The sequence below is a fragment of the Numida meleagris genome, chromosome 22 (assembly GCF_002078875.1).
Source record: "Numida meleagris isolate 19003 breed g44 Domestic line chromosome 22, NumMel1.0, whole genome shotgun sequence".
In the NCBI taxonomy this organism is placed as follows: Eukaryota; Metazoa; Chordata; class Aves; order Galliformes; family Numididae; genus Numida; species Numida meleagris.
In genome coordinates, this window is record NC_034430.1 from 4,742,305 (window position 1) to 4,755,421 (window position 13,117).

General features: G+C 45.2%; 1 protein-coding gene across 1 annotated transcript in view; it reads left to right on the top strand.

Annotated features, from left to right (window-relative positions):
* Positions 1,237-13,117, top strand: part of CSMD2 (CUB and Sushi multiple domains 2) — a 276,129-nt gene continuing 264,248 nt past the window's right edge. Inside the window, exon 1 of the mRNA XM_021375375.1 lies at positions 1,237-1,371. The gene's annotated coding sequence lies outside the window, so the exon portion shown is untranslated. The remainder of the gene's footprint in view (positions 1,372-13,117) is intronic.

Genomic DNA, 13,117 nt, shown 5'->3' on the forward strand with positions numbered 1-13,117 from the left:
ACCTAGACTCAGGCACATGCCACTGCACACAGTATAAATGGGACTGTTGGCCCTTCTGGTATTGGCATCTCCATTGGGATGGCCATCATTGCTAACGAGAGGTCCAAATGAACACATAGGTTTTTGAAACTGAGTAGTGATTGCAAGGAATGCCAGTCATCCTGGGCTTCAGTTTAACTCCCTCCCACACGTGCCTTTTGTTAGCTTGCTGTTTACAGTTTAAAGTTATTGACATCATAAGTATTGAATCATGAAGCCAAAATTAAAAGAAAGGATTCCTGCTCTGCTTGTGGCTCCCTCCTTTCTTGTACACCTCTCTCCTGCTCTGGCTGTGTACCTCATTCAGCTTATGTGACACATGTAAGTCTAAGAGGGATGAAAGCTATGGCAACAGGAGTTTTAGCACTCTGCTTCAAGCCTTAGATTCACAAGCATACCACGCAGCATCACATTTGCTATTCACAAGGCTGTTCATGCTCTCATTCATGTTAAACACAGGAGGGAAGACACACAACTGCTGTAAAAGGGAATAAAAATGGAGGGTAGCAGATCCCGCACGGGGTCTTGGCATTTACCTTATAACGCTGAATAATGGGGCTCGCATCTGGAAGTGGGGATCTCAGCCTGGAGGCACGACGAGATATGTGATAGCCGATAACAGCGCCTGGGAATTAGCAGGGACTTGCTGATATCGCAGATTGGTTCCAGCTCACTGCTTCAAGGCTGATAACTCGGTGTCGTACACCTGGGCAACACTCACTGAACTCCACTTTGATCCAGGCCGCTGGCAGACAAGTACTGAAGGAGCACCTGGGTCACACCACCACCAGCTGAGAACACAGTGCTCCTGGGCCCTGCCCACCCCGGGCCTGGGCCCTTCCTTCTCCTGGTCCCCCATTACTGGAGATCTCTGTGGGAAGCGTGTAATGGCGGACAGTAGTGGGCTGGGATTAAAGCAGGATTCTTCTGGATTAGAGATGGATTTAGGAGATGATAATTAAGGAGGATATTATCAAGTCTAATCAGATGATATATATTTTTTTAATTGATGAAAACCTGAGGAGATTGAGGGCCTATGGAGTGGCAGGAAGAGGCTTGTCCCCACAGCGGCCCCTATCTGCCACAGCTCAGCTGAATGCCTCAGGTGGGCCAGGGCAGGTTCTGCAGGAGTTTCAGGTGTCTTTCTTTAAAAGAGAGACAGAAATTAAAGAAAATGGGAAACACAACCTTTAAGCTGAATCTGAGCTCTGCTTGTGGTGAGGCCAGGATTGCTTCTGGAACATTCCGAGCCCGGAGTGGTGCTGCAGTGGGCGCTGAGGGACGCCGAGGGCTCAGCAGGAGCTGCTTGGGCTGCTCCTCCAAAATGCACAGGTATGTTTTATGATCTAACTTTGCCTCAGAGTGAGCGTGTTTTTTGTCTAGAGGTGGTGCTGCTTTCTGCGCTGGCTGTTGGGGCTCTGCAGGAGATGTGTTTTTCTGAAGCTTTTTCTTCCTGTTGAGAGCTAGGCTTCATCCAGCCTGCTGCGGCCTGTGGGGAGGTTAGCAGCCCCTCATGTAACAGGCTGTTCCCCTTGGGAAAACAGCACTCCAATGTGAAAAATGCCATGTTCTTCAAGATTCAAAGTCGAATCTTCAAGCCTCAAGCACACGTGCATTGCAGGAACAAGTGCAGCGAGTGACTGAGGAGCGCGGCTGACTTGCTGAATACTGCCTATATGTATATATATATTTAGTATAGTTAATGAACTGATGATATCGTTGTTTAGTTGAAGCTAATATTCCAGTGTTGTTCATTTGTATTTAGTGTTTGTCAAGTTGAGCTTTTTTAATTATAGTGAGTTTCCTTAGTCCGTGGGGCAAATGGCACATTCGTGGTGGTGTGTTAAGTGGCTGTAGCTCACTGAGTTAACAGTTTTGAGAAAAATTCATAGAATTGTCAAATCTTGGGGAGCAGGAAGTAATCTGAAGATGGCTCTAATTGAATAGTTGTTGCTGATTTACCAAGATCTCTTCAGCCCAGAAAGTATGAACTGAATCCAGACATGGGAGTTAACTGAGAGTATATGAGGTAACATAATTGTTTACTTAATTCTGTGTGTTGGGTGTACCTGCGGGCTCTTGCTGCGTTTCTCCATATGCAAAGAGCAGCTTTGAGTCTGCATAGCATTTACTTTAGTTTGAGTGAAACAAGAATAAATATAGCAACAGAAGTAAAATCTTTATTAGAGAGCAGGTGTGCTGATCTCCTCTTTAACATGCTGCATTAATTTGGCCTGCAGCAATTGCAGCTGCCTCTACTGAAGTGAGGAACCTTGAAAATACAAAGATGAGTGAGCAAGAAGGCAACCTCTCTAGAGGTACTTCCCACTGGTGTTTTGTGGTGTGTATTGGTAGTTTGGATGCAGCCTTCCTTTCGGGGGGGGGGGGGTTGCCAAGTGGCTGTACTCGGGCTACTCCAAAGCGATACCTGGAAAAACAAACTTCTTCTCGTGTCCCTGAGGAGGGAGGGGAGAGCATCCAGGCAGCGTACGGTGTGCGCAGCTCAATGTCTCTTTGCATGTCTGCTGTTGCCAGTGCTGCTGTGATGCATGATGATTTGTGTTCTGCGCTGACAGTCTCTGAGCAAACCAAGCTTAGGAAATGTCTGTCCAAACACCCACGTGTCTACTGTGGAACAGTCCCATTTATTTACTGTCATGAGGACATTGTCCAATGCTGTAGTCCCTGTTTCTGATCTTTAGAAAATATAAATAAGTGGAATACAGCATAAGAGCTTAATGCTGTTGCGTGGAGCAAGACCAGTTGTTCTTTCAGGGAGAAGAGAATGGTGGAAGAGTCTCTTCCCTTATGGTCACTACCAAAATTACCAAACTCTAGTTGAATCTTGACAAACAGGTCACTTTTACTAAGACTCAGGCAAACATGCAGATGAGCTTTTGGCTCTTCTGCTAATAATAAGTAATTAGAGCAGTAATGAGCTGCAGGAAGGAGTTATTTTGAAAGCTCGAAGGTAGGGTAGGTGTCAATGCTGTTACTTAAAGAAGGGAGTATGACGAGTATCAGAAAAGGGGCAAAGCTTGTTTGCAGGCTCCTGAGCAAAGGTGATAGGAGCAGAGAAAAGTTCAGCAATCACAGACTTGTAAAAAGTTGCTCTTGACTGCTTACAGGCATAATTCTAATTTAAATGTAATAAAAACCTAAAAGGGGAAATTAAGCTGTGGAAAGCAGTTTAAAAGTCTGTCTGAAGACATCTGCAAAATGGTTTTATTCCAAGCAAATATAAGAAAACTGTTTAGTTTTTATTATTGTCAAACAATAATAGTGCTTTCATTTATACAATGCCTTTTACAACCAAACCCTTCTCATAGATTATTTCCGAAACAACACGAAGGCTGATTTATTTCTAAACTGTGAGCTCATAACCCTTTTCTTCCCAGTAACACAGCATCTCTTCATCGCAGCAGTGAGCTGTGAAGAGCTGAGCACAAGGTTCTGTGCTAAGTGGAGGGGCTGTTCAGTTGGGTCAGAAGGAGAAGCAGGCACTCCAATTCTTCTGCGTGTTGTTCTGCATTCCTTCGTGTATCCATTTGTGCTTTCATTCCAGCTTTTGGGCAGTCTTTTCCCAGTTCCCAGTATATCCAGGTGCTGCTGGATGTGCCCAAGGCACTCGCACCTCTTTCTATTACAGTCGTTTTAGAATAGAAAGATTCTGAGGAGGTCTATGGGTTCCGCTTCGCTTGGTTTCCCTAGCAGGCCCGAAATGGAATCATCTGCCTGCATCTCTTGTGCTGTGGATGAAAATAGAGGTGTCAATTTCTCATACATATACCCTATAAAAATCCCTTTGCTTTCTACAGAGGGTAAAGAATACTTCTGCTGTGCCACAGATCACAGACTCCAAGCCTATCGTCTAGGGATCTGACAGTATTCAGAAAGGTCACACAGCATAATCCATAGATCATTAAGGGGTGGGGGGATTGGGGCACATGAGCTCCCTGCTGTGCATGGGCAAATCTCTTTGACTTTTAGCTGGAACTCTGAGGCTTTTTGCCACAGCCCTGCAGAATATAAAAGATTGTGTGTAGCTGGAAATGGCCACCCCTCTAATGATCTGGATTTCTCTCTTCTGTGACAGGAGGTTAGACTGCCTTGACTTTCAGTTCAGATTTAGAAATGTAGATGGGTATGAGGTTCTTGGTATGAGGAGGAAAGAAAGAAACCTGAGATGCTTGTAGGAAACTTCAGTGTAAGTTGTGATAATAGCATCAGAGCCCAATCTTAGCTGGACCCTCACTGCATTAAGTGTTGTACTTGCAGAGTGAGAGTCAGCCTGAACCCCTGGAAACCTGTCGAAGGAAGAAGACTGAGCCAGAGTCACTCAGGAGGTTTGGTGGTCATGTCTTCCAGCCCAGAACACAGGCAAATCGCTTTTTCTTTCTGTGGTGGCCTTGCAGACAAATGGGGACAAGAAGGTGAAGCTTGCCAGCACAGGGTGTGTGGGAGAACCATCTTGTGACGTGGCATCAGATCATCCAAATGAAAAGGCAGGCCAGAGCTGTTTGTTTTGGGCTGAGAGGCTGCATGTAGCATGTACGCTGCCAACTGTTCTTAGGTACTCATTTTAATCCCTTGGTTATCCATTTTGTCTCTGATTCCTCATGGGAGCAAGTGGCTAGACAACCAATGTTTGGTGTCAGGAGAGCAAGACAGTGGCAGAAGCGAAATCTAGAAGCCCCCGGAGTCCTGACTTAAAGCTTAGTGCTTGAAAGGCAGGAATTAAATCTTTCTCTGGTTGAGGAACTTGATGCCTACAGCCAATTAATAACTGCTATAAAATAGTGCTTTATCCAAAAAATGCTGACAGAGAATTTAATGCACCTTATGGATGGTAGGGGGGAGAGGGGGAGGTGTTACAGCTTAATTAATTAAGTTTTGGAAAGTCTGTAATCCTTGGACAAGGGGCTCTGTAAATGTAATATGTAACCGCTACTACTAATGCAAGCAGTTCTGGTTCCCTACAGACTAGGGACATGAGGTGCTTTAAAAGAGAATCAGTGTGCTGATTCCTGTTGAATAAGAACGGACTGGGAACCTGGCTCATGATGTGGCTGTGGTTGAGATGGAATGCTTGGAGACCCCTGCCTGGGGGGGGGTATGAGATGTGGGCTTCTGAGCCTCTCTTGCCTGCTGCTTGGGAACTGGTGTGTGTTTATCTTAATTACATTAACAGCAGGGACCAGAGTCCCTCAGTTAACTGCTGTTCTGTTGATGTGCATCGATTGATACAAAGTATTTGCTTAATCCATGAGAGAGTGGTTTTACCCTCCTAGAGCAACAGGCAAGTACCATGCACATAGTTAAACTGGAGCTGATTGTTCTCATCCATGGTCGTTTCACCACAGCTCTGCCATCTGCTGCACTGATTTAACAGTGGAGTTTGGTTGCAGGAGCACTTGTGTGGGTGTTTCTGCAGGACAGGACCTTGCAGTACCTGAAAACAGTGAGGACATCGTGGAGTCTTAATGGACCTGGATGCAGAACTGCCTTTCTCCCCAGCTGCTACCTGTCTGCACTCAGTGACAAGGATGGGTCTGGCAGGGCTGGTGTAAACAGCACAGGAGACCGGGGCTTCTCTCCAAGAAGCATTTCTGTAGTGCCATCAGTGCTGCCATCTGTGCTGCTGCAAGGAGGGCTGCTTTCATCTTCTGTCTGCTGGGCACTATTAAGTCCTGTCACCTCACCCCAGCATGCTGGCCTGTTTGTCCCAGCTGAGGCTGGCTGCACTGCTGCCTGTCTTTGAAGGAAGCTGCCTCCAAGGTCGTGCACTTAACCGAGCATTTCCTTCCTGCTGAGCTGAGAAGAGAGATCACAGACTTGCAGCTTTGTCCCTGCCTCCTGCTGCAAGTGACACTGCAGTTATTTTGAAGGCTACAGAGATGAAAGGGTTTGGGGCTGTCTGTCATCTCAAGAACTCTGTTTTCTGAGGGACTCGTTTGTGAGCATGAGTGCATCTTAGATCTGCTTGGAGAGCAGAGTGGGAAGTGACAGAGCTTCCTGGAGCTCCTTGCCTGGGCTAGGCAGGAGCATATGGGCCTCGCATGCATGGGTTGTCTGTCTGCTGCTGGAGTAATTGCTTATCTGGCTAAAAGCCATTCCAATTCAGATGTTGAAAAGGAGCTGCTGGCGACACTTTCCAGGTTTCAGCCCTCCTCCCTCTCCACCTCCTTGCTGTCCTAATTAAATCTAATATTAAAGTGGAACATTAAAGACATTATCACAGAGCTTTAATCTGACACGCATAAGCCCCTTTCTAACTGGTTAGGCCATTAGCAAGGCAAAATAAATAGAAATGAGTTTGTGGAGGTTAGAATGCTTGAGGGATCACTGTTTTGAGGATGGGGTATTCTTTCTTCTTAAGGAAGGCACGTGCTGTGCTGGGTAGGCTTGGCAGCATATTATGGAGCTTTAACAGCATTGCACATACAGTGCCAAACGTGGTAGCAGCACTTGTTTGTTTGCAACACCAATCCAAGAGCTGGGATTCCCTGCTCACCTTCCAACATCATGAGACTTTCTTAATGAATCTCACTTGTTTTACTCTGAGCCCCACAACTCTTTATATCTCCTGCCTGTAATTGTGAGGATTTATTCTGTCCTGTTCTGCTTAATGAAAGCAGTAACCACTTGATTACAAGAACTGAAGCTTTCAATCAAAAAAGTATCACAGTCAACTCTAGAAATGGGATTCTCTCCTGCCTGCGTCCTATGTAGTCACCACGTAATTGACCTTTCCTCAAAGCCCTCCCAAATAGTACTGAGGCTTATCAGAAATAAGAAAGGATTGCAGAATCCGACGTCAGAATTGTTCCATTTTTGTTTGTGGTATGGGAATAAGCTGCGCTTCATCAAGGTGGAGACATTCAACAGGCTTCAGGATTTTAGGTGACCTGTTTAACTGTGTGCTAACTTTAAGCCTTTCTGACAGAAAGTTGCTTACTGTAGGGACAAGGCTACCTTTGTGTAAACTGACAACATTGCTGTCTGCTCCCCGAATGCAGGGAGGAAATTTGGGGAAGCCAGGGAAGTAGACCCTGATGTGCCTCCTTGTAGTCTGGAACAAATGGCATGTTTTGTGCAGCTCGGTATGCAGCTGTACGGTGCATGTGATAGCGCTCTTTCTTTCTGATCGAAGGCTTTAGTGTTGTTCTCTTCTTTACTTAAACTCCACAGAAAAGTTTTTTTTTTTTTCATTTGAAAGCATTGATCAACCATGTTGCTGAAAATCAAGACAAAAAAGTCCAAACCATTTGCTCTGTTGTGATGACTTGGCCATGGAATCTGCGTGGCTTCTCAATTCTGGGCGAGGGAAGGTTTGTTCTTTCATGTTTTTAGAAGGCAAAAACTTGAGCAGTAGTTGTGATTTGCTTGATGAATCTTCCCAGCATACATTCAGTGCTTGGGTGATTGAGACATTGAAGTATATTTGAAGGTTATGACAGACACCTGTAAACAGACAGATATTGATAGAAATGTCATTTGGAACCAGATATCTGCCTTTCTTGCAATCCAATTACTACTGATGGCGAACAGCCCAGAACTAGCAGCAAAGTACATTAACCCAAAGTGTGATGGGCAGGCTGTCCTTAGAGGGAATATGATCAGGGCCTTATTTACCTCTTGCTTTGATGTAACTCTAGGAGTTAATGGAGTTATTTGTAATTTACAGTAGACTGAAACAGCATTGACTCTGGATGTGTATCTGTGGGTTTGTTGTAGACTTCTTAAAGCACTGAGTGTTGGTGAAATGGCCCTGAGCCTGGTAGGGGAGGTTCCAGTCTTACCAGCTCCTCCAGTTGCCTTCCAGAAGGCTTGCTTTAAACATGTCAGCTCACCATAGAAGGTTCCTTGGTTTTAGCTGCAATGTAAATCATTCTGTACTGGATGTAGCAAAATGGTGTGGTGGTTTTTTTTGGCTTTGGCCTTGAAAGAAGTTGTCTCTGACTGAAAGGTAGGAAACCATATAGGAAGACTGGAGGTGGGAGGTTGGTAACTGAGGTTCCCTTTTAAAATCTTTGTGATCTGAATATCCTACAAAGGGACTCTTTTCTGGCATTTCAGGTCTATGTCTGTGTATCAGACTGATCACAAGGCTGGTGTTCCCAAGCACGCTCAGTGTGGATAGATTCTTTGCTCTGAAATGTTAGGTTTCAGATCACACATAGTTCTTCACCTAGTTCATAAATCTACAATGCATTATGAAGAATTTTAGAAATATTAATAGCTCAGCACTCCTCTGGTTTCATCTAAGGACGAGTATTACCCATCCACTATTTGCTGGTGACCTGATGGCTTCTCTCTCTAGAAGAAACAGCTTATTCTGCTGTTCAAATATGTAGCGTGGGTTTATACAGAGAACTGATTCATGGATGTTGAAACTTTGGATCAATCAGATTTTACATATTCAGCACTAAATCAGAATTGCAGATATTACGGACCATAAAGTAGTAGAGAGGGAATGGTGAAAGCAAGAGCAGGGGCACAAAAAGAATAAAACCAATGTTTACAGCTGTGTGGTTAGGACAGCAGGGTAGAAAGCAGAGCTGCTGAAACTAAAGCCTGTCTTCTGCATGTGCTTGTTAGAAGAACTTATCCAGCCTATATAATTCTTTGACTTTTCCTGAGGGCACCTCAGAGATGGGCAGGAAAAGAATGTGATGCTAGATGAATAGTTCGTTTAGGCAGCTGACAAGCAGAGTCACCTTGACTGGATTGTTAGCTCCCCTAATGCTTCTGCCTTATATGTTTGTTTGGATGGCAAGTTCTTTTGGATGGATGTGGTGGTGAACAGCTTAGTCCTGCCAGGTGCATTGTCATTCTGCGAGACAGCAATGGTAACTGCACTGACTCCTTGTCCTGCCTGCAGCTAGGCTGATATGACATTAAATAGTTCTAGTGGTTGGGGTCTTTCTCCCCTTTGGTTGTTAATGCACTTACCCTTCTCCATTCTCTGCTTGCCTTGTGCAGAAGAGGCTTCTCCACCTGATGTCTGGTATGTGGCATGCTTCATCGCTGCGTTTGAAACAAACTCAATGGTATAATAACATTTGAAAAACATCAAAGCAGTGTAAGAGGCTGTTCTCTTGGCCCCGTCCGTCATGGGAGAACAACTTGATGCAGGGAAGAGAAAAATACCTATACTTCGACGCTGCATGTCTAAACCTAAAAAGAACTGTGCTGTCAATCTGGGTGCTGCATTCTTTGGGGAAAGTAAGACATTAAGTAAAGTGGCCATTAAAATATGACAACATCCTGCTAGCTCATACAGAAATGCTCTGGGTTTGTAAATTGGATTGTCTTCTGCTGTGATTTGAACTGCTTGTGATGGCTGCAGTGTTTGGGTACACCAACTAGGAACACCATTCTTGTAGGAAAGGGACACTGAAAGTTCTAACAAATTACTATTCTTTTTAAGCTCTCTTCATTGCTAGATGAAGAAGAAGCTCTTGTTCTGGCTACTTATCTCCAGGCTGGACAATAATACAGTACGAATGGAAGAGGCACTGCTGCACAGCGCTCTCGTTAGGCTGCAGTGCAGAGCTGTCCGCGGTGAGATTATTCAGTGATAGTCTGTTTTTAGAGAAGTGAAACCAAAAAGACAAGGTTAATGGAAGCTGCACTTCACCTGGATTGCTCTTATTTCCTGTTTTATAAGCTTGTGTTCTGTGCAGGTGCTTGCCTTATATCTTCATGCTGTCAATAAACCCAACATGCTTGAAGCAGACAGGATTAATGCAGATTTTAAGGGCTATATTTAGAAGTAATTTAGCTATCATCAGTCAGAAGGGTGGGGAGAGATACGATGGTTATTCATGCTGATCGAATATTCTACTGACAGAGACGCTTATTAACCCTAAACATGTCTCTCTATCATGGTTTCAGATTGTAGACAACAAAAATATCATCTCTTGAAATTCAGATAGGGGGAGGCAGAATTCAAGTGGAGAAATGAGCTGGGAGGGAAGCAGCAAGCCGGCTAATCAGGCCGACCACTGAAGCTGGCTGGCTGGTGCTGGAACAAGTGCTGCATAATGGGACGAGCAGTGATGCCTGAGGAGGGAGGCAAATAGCTGGCTGACAGGTTTCTTTTGATGGCACAGGTGTTAAATGTGTTTGGAACGCGGGGTATGCTTGTTTTTAAGTTTTCTTCCAAAGCAAGGAGCAAGTGCACTCGCTCAAAGCAAACTTTCCGTTTTATTTTTTGCCAGAGATGGGAGGGGAAGGGAATCAACGAGTCCATCAGCGAGTGATCTCTTGCCTTATGAGCAGGCAAGATCAAAATGCTCCTGTGCTGAGGGATGGTAATTAGGCCGAGGAGTTATGGGGCAGGAGGAGCCCAGTGAAGAACCAAGCACTCAGCACTCGTACAATTTCATCTTGGTTTCTAAAGACTGTGTCCTGCACCCTCTGCTCCCTCCTTGCATTTTCTGAACAGAGATTTCATTTCAGATAGTGCAGTCAGTGCTTCGTACTTTTAGGAGCATTTATAAAATGGAATTACCAGAAATAATCACGGTAATTAACATATAGAGTTATAAGGAGGAAGATTAATTACAAAGCTGTAATTCATCTGCAGCATATAAACCACGAGGAATGCTTGAATAGGTTATCAGTAATGAGGTGTGCTTAGGAGAACTGCAAGCAGAAGAATTCAGCAAGAATTCAGCCGGAGCTGCTGTGCAGACTGAGCTTCGGGCAGGGGAATGGAAACTGAGGCAGTGAGGGGGAAAGTGACTCATCTGTCATCCAGAAAATCAGAGATGAGGATCTGAAAGACCTGACTTTGCTCCTCGCTGTAAATGGGGGTCAGAAATCCTTTTCCATTACACTGTTTTCTGTATTAAAATTTGTTTCAAAGGGCACAGGAAATCGGTGGCTGCTGAGAAATGCTTGTCTCTGGGGCTGCTGGCTGGTGCCCGATCCCTGCGTTCCAGCGTGGCTTTCAGCAGTGCACACCAGCTGAGAAGCTGACCAACCAATGCAGCAGTGTATTGAACGGCTCTGGGTTATTTCATGCTGGGAGGAGGGGCCGGGAGGCGATGCTCCACCACAGAACGCTGTTTGTTCCATGGCAGGGTTTCTGGTTTATTACAAAGATTGCAGGGGAGGGCCGATTTCCACCACTAACTGCCTTTTTTTTTTTTCTGAAGGTACAAGCAGTTGATAATGACAGTAATTAACACTGCAGAAACAAGGTCAAACCCAAGAACATTACCCACTAAAAGTCCCTTTCCTGAAAGTCACATCAAAATTGTTGCCTGGAGTAGCGCGAAAGAAAAAAATAAAATAAAATGGAGGCAACTGATGATGAGCTGTTTGAATTATGTAAATGCTCAGGTATCCACGGGCTTTGACCTTTTTGCAGATGTAATTTAGCATTCAAGACACTGTCATCTCGCTGCCAAAGTCAAATTAGATGCTTGCTACTGCAATTGATAGCTGATATCCGATCTCCTTCAAGAACAGGCAGTACTGAAAGGCAGGCAATGCTATTTGGTACAGAAATGGGAAGCTGCATTTTAAATATAAAGTGGTTGAAGAGTTTTGGATCCAATTCAGATGAGCAATATGCTTTTATAAAAACATGCACGTGGTTCTTCAGGTCATTATACCCTGTTCTATGCATGTGCAGCCCTGCAGGCTCGGTGGGTATGTGGGATCATCTCACTGAGGGCCCGCTTTGTAGCAGCACAACGGCTCTGGGCCAAACCTGTTCCTCACCATGAGAGCAGGGGACAGGGACAGCGTGGCCGCATAGCTCAGAATTACTGTTCCCATCATCTAGCAGGTGAAGATGGAAGGAGTCCTAACCCAAGTGAGAGCTTTGAGTGCTTCCAGAGGCTGTACAGCTCGCAGCACAGGTGCACAAACGGCTCCAGCATCTGAAGCGCTGGGAGCGGTGCAGATGATGCGCTGAGCTCTGTGCAATACGCTGTTTTTGGACAGCACTGATGTCCACAGCATATGGATTATGTACCTGTGTAAACCTTGCTATCTCAGTTGCCAACCTGGTCCCATCCATACTAGCAATAAAAAATAAATTAAAAAATTCCCACTTATGCTCTGCCAAGCGGCTGGCTGCGTGCCGGAGGTTGCTTCTGTTCCCAGTGTGCCAGGTGGCCGAGCCAATTGCCACCTTGCCGGGTCTCATCCAAATAGCTTCACTGGCCTCCCTTCATCCCAAATCAGTGTCTGCTACAGCAAATAGAAGCGACTGAAGAAACACCTGCTCTTCTTGGCCCTCTCTTGCCCACAGCATCTGATAAAGCCTCCTTTTGTCTGGAGCTCGAGGCAAGCACAGTGCTTCTGAATCCTCACCAGCAGCCCTGCTGAGGCATTCCTCTTTCTGCTTCTATGGAAAAGGCTCCTATACAGGTGTGGTATCACAGTAGTGCATTCTGTTTAGAACAAAGCTGTCCCAAGACTTCTGGTCTTTTCCCAGTTTCCATGCAGCAGCTATGAGTTTGGATCCTGATGTCCATCCATCCTTCAGACCGGTCCAGCTCATACCAGGAGAAGCTGCCCATGACTTGGATGCTTGGAAGTGCACTTGCTGCTGTTTGTGAAGGTATACAAAGGGTAACTGAAGTGCAGATCTTCAATGGAACAATGTTGTTATTTCCTGTGAGCCTCTGCAAATTAGCAAATGACTGGAGAAGAGCAGCAATTCAAATGAGGCTATGTGTTTCTCTGACTGGGCTCTGAAGAACACTGCTCTTAGTGTTTTTCCTTAGCATTATCCTAGTAATTTCCCCGAAGTTGTTCTGTATTTCCACAGGAACAAATGAGCTAAAGCTGGCTCAAAATTCCCGTAATTGCTGCTCTGTTGCCAAGAGTTAACTTCTAATCTGGTGCAAATCGTTGCTCTTCAAATGCTCTCCACCTTGTACCTTCAGTACAGCTTTTCCTGCCCGAGCCTGGCATAGAAGTCAGTGTGTTGTTGCACTGAATCCCTTCCCTTGCTGAAGGGATGTGTTTTGGGGTGGGGTGATTTGGACGGGCTTCTAAATCAGGCTGGTACTTACTCTGTATCAGGATAAGAGCGCTTGAACTGGATCCA